The 3,886-nt window shown below is 54.3% G+C and overlaps 1 protein-coding gene across 1 annotated transcript in view; it reads right to left on the bottom strand.

Moving 5' to 3' along the window:
• PCGF2 (polycomb group ring finger 2) overlaps positions 1-3,886 on the bottom strand; it is a 38,786-nt gene that overhangs the window by 28,927 nt on the left and 5,973 nt on the right. The gene's annotated exons all lie outside the window — the stretch shown is intronic.

Here is a 3,886-nt window from a genome sequence, read left to right as displayed (position 1 = left end):
CCCCCCCCCCGCCAATCAACTCACAATTACGGATCTCACTTTCCCCCTCTAAATGGCTGACAAAAGTAATCATGGAAAGGAGCAGGGGGGGAAGGATTTCCGGTTTAAATCTCGTATTATATATGTGTGGTTGTGTATATGAGGAAATACCTGTGTGTATGCGTGTGTGTGCATATTCACAAAGACATGCATACCTGGATGCACACATATGCATACACACGTGTATATTATACATTTGCTTGATATGATATGATATGATATGATATGATATGATATGATATGATTAAAACCTTGGTGAAAAAAGAAAAAGTCTAAGCCCCTGGACGTTTCTGTGACTGACCCACTGGTCCCTGGCTGGGTGGCTGCTGGGTGTAAAGTGCCCCCAGTTTGCAACCTAGAACCCCAGACTCCCATGGTGAGAGCAGGGACTGGGCACCTCCCTGCATTTCTTTCCCCATCCCTGTTATGTGTGTGTGTCTCTTTCTTTCCTTCTTTCCTCCCTTCTTCCTTTCCTTTCTTTTTTTTTACACGAGTGTATTTTCTATTTGATAGTAAAAGGCATTTTCAGCCAGTGCCTCACGGTTTCTATAGAGACTCTCCAGTCTTGGCTACCTCCCCATAACCCAACACCACATTATACACACACACACACACACACACACACCCCTAATTAAGGCTGGGGACTAATTCAAGCGTAGTACCTGGCTGGTGTGCGGGACTTTTCATTCCCATCTGTGCGGCTGAGGATTATTTAATTCGCGCTGCCCAATGGCTGTCTGTGCGCGCTGCTCTCTTTGTCTTTTCACGCCCACACAGAAAGGAAAGATCGTCTTTGCTAAATCAATACTTTTGCCATAAAAAAAAAGCCCTCACTGCCTTTGGGAGGGGAGAAGGGTGGTCATTCAGAGACTTTCTCAAAACTACACACACACACACACGAAACAGAGGTGCAGGCGGTTGCTAGCCAGCAGGCAATGAAGACAGCCTTCGATTGCTAGAGACAAAGATAAGCACGAGGCAAAATTTTACTCGTAGGGGAAAAAAAATCGAAGTTGTCTGCGAGCCTTTCCCGCCTCCCCCTGCCCAGAGCCGAGCTGGTGGGGGCGGGGAACCAAACGCAACCCTGAATTTTGGCAACGTTTGCAAAGAGTTTCAGACCTTTCGAGTGACGCTGCCTGCCCGGGAGAGGTCGGGGGCTGGCGGGGGTTTCGAGCGATTCCCTGTGGGAAAGACATCACCGTTTGAAGCAATCAGGTGCAGAGAGATGCAGAAAGTCGCAGATGTCAATGTAATTGCTGCCTTTCTCCCCCCACCTCCTTCCCCGTATACTTTAATATTTACAATAGGAGACGGTATAGCTGGGGCCCTAAATCGCTGCAGTTTTATTGTTTCTATGGCAACTCCTATACTTGGCGCGGAGCCAGAATATTATTACAACCATCCGAGCTGGAGGGGAGAGGAAAGGGGGGGACCTGAAATCAAATCTATGGCTCTGCAAATGTTTAGGCGTGACGTCAGCGCGAGGCGAGACTGTTGGCAGCGCACACACTCACACACGTAGAGATACACACACATAGAGAGACACTTGTACACACATGGAGATACACACATGCACACACGTAGAGATGCACACACAGAGATACACAGATACACACATAGATACCCACACACACTCACAGAGATGCACAGACACACACCGATGCACACACTCACACAGAGATACACACAGATGCACACACATTCACACATAGAGATGCACACACGCATAGATACACACAGATACGCACACACAGCGATTCACACACACACAGATGAACACACACAGATGAACACACACAGAGATACACACACTCACACTTAGAGATGCACACACATACACACAAATACACACATAACTACACAAACACAGAGATACACTCACTCACATACAGATACACATACACATAGAAAGACACACACGCTCACAGACATACACACATACCCACACACACACACATACACCCGCTGAAGCACACACCCACGAGAAGGGTCAGGGACGTCCAGTCGTCTGAAAACCCATTTTTCTGGGCATCTTTTCAAAGCAGGAGTGAAATGGTCCCGGTCTTTGTTGATAAGGCAAAGGACACTTTGAAAAGCACCCCCCCTCTTTCCTTCCCCAGCCCGGTTAGAGCTATTCAGAGCGCAGTATTTCCCCACAAATCCCCCGCTGTCGGGAGGGGGCGGGGGAAGCTGATTAGGGAGGGGGAACGGCTCCTGATGAAGAGCGGAGACGCATTTGATTGGGATCGCGGGGACCCGGGCGAGCCGGGAGCACCGCTGCGGGCGCAGATAAGGCAGCGCCTAGGGTATGGAGCGGCGCCTCGAGGAAGCCTCCTAGCGAAGCTGTAGGGCAGGGATGGGCTGCTGCACCCTGCGGTGCCTGGGGAGCCTTTCAAGTACCCCGCAACGCTCGCACGCGAGGTGTGCCAAGCGATTCACAACAACAAACCCAGGGATTTCCACCAGGAATGCGCCGGGTTAAACCCTGCCGACCTGCTGCGGGCTTTCCCAGCTCTTTTTTCCCCCCTCATAAACCCAAAGACTACTAAGAGCTGGCAATTTTTCCGAGGATCCAAGGAGAGGTGCCTTGGCTGTAAAAAAAAAAAAAAAAAGGGGGGGGGGGGGCGCGCTGAGAACCACTCTTCTCTAGGGAGGAAGATACAAACACCAGCCCCGCGGGGCAGGGCGAGGGGAACGGGTTACCACCGAGGGACATGGAGAGGGGGACCGAAGACCGACCTCCAGGGCTTGGAAAGACCCAGGCTCATCTTGACCCACCAAGGCAGGACCCACTCTTCCTGCCGATCTCCTGACAAATGCCCCTGGAATCTCTCCCGGAAAGGATCCGGGCCCCTGCCCGCCCAACAGCTCGGGCACACGCCCCTAAAGCCCCGACTTCAGGAGCAGAGAGTGGAAGGATTCAAGCAGACAGCGAGCAGTGCATGACAGTGCGCACAAATTAACGAGCTAAGACTGATCAAACTTGGAGGCACAGGTGGTGGGGGGGGGTCCCCTGGACCCATCAGACACCCAGGAGAGGGGGGAAGAAGCCAGGGCAACATTCAATGCGTGACTCTGGGGTCGGGGGAGGTGCAGAGGGGCTTGGGGACACGCCAACCCAGCAAGAAGGCAGCCCCGAGGGTCCCCGCCGTTTGTCCCCAGTCGCTCCCTCTTGCCCCGCTCCAGCACCCTCCAGCGCGACGTGACCCCCCTTTCCGCCCCCCCTTAGAACCTTTACAACTCGCAGGTGACGTTGGCGCCGCTGATAGGCTGTCCCGGCGCTGGTTGCTATAGCGACGCACAGGATAACAGCTGGCCAGGTGCCAACAGCAACAGCAGCGCGCGGGGTGCGCTGTGCCCTGCCTGGCGCACCAGAAACCCAATCTCCCCCGCAGCCACCGGGGATCGCGCCCGGCCGGAGCTCCCCCGCGCCGCTCCCCTCCCCAGGCTGCAACTGCATTTCTTGTTGGAGGGATTTTGTTTGGGGGGGGGCGTATTTTTTTGCAGGCTCTCAGGGATCTCTCCGAGTGGGTGGTGGGGCGCTCGCGCCGCCATAACAAACCGGTTCTAATAAACCCCATGATGCTGATCAGGGTTTCGTGACTCAAGCTGGACCCGGGGAGCCAGAGGATGGGGTGGAGAGTGGTAAAGTTCCCCTCCTTCTCCAACGCACGCATCAAGCCCAGCGCCACCCCGCCCCCCACAGCAGCCCTCGCTGCCCACCTCTACTGTCCGCCGCTTTCAGAAACCAGCCCCGTGTCAGCAGCGGCCCCGACTCCTCTTCCCCCTAGCACAGCAAACCCAGCAGCCCGAGATCTCCAGACTCTTACCCCCCCCCCCGCCCCCA

This window comes from Alligator sinensis, unplaced genomic scaffold (genome assembly GCF_000455745.1).
Source record: "Alligator sinensis unplaced genomic scaffold, ASM45574v1 scaffold1261_1, whole genome shotgun sequence".
NCBI lineage: Eukaryota > Metazoa > Chordata > Crocodylia > Alligatoridae > Alligator > Alligator sinensis.
The sequence above is the reverse complement of the archived record's forward strand: the minus strand, read 5'-3'. Positions and strand labels throughout refer to the sequence as shown.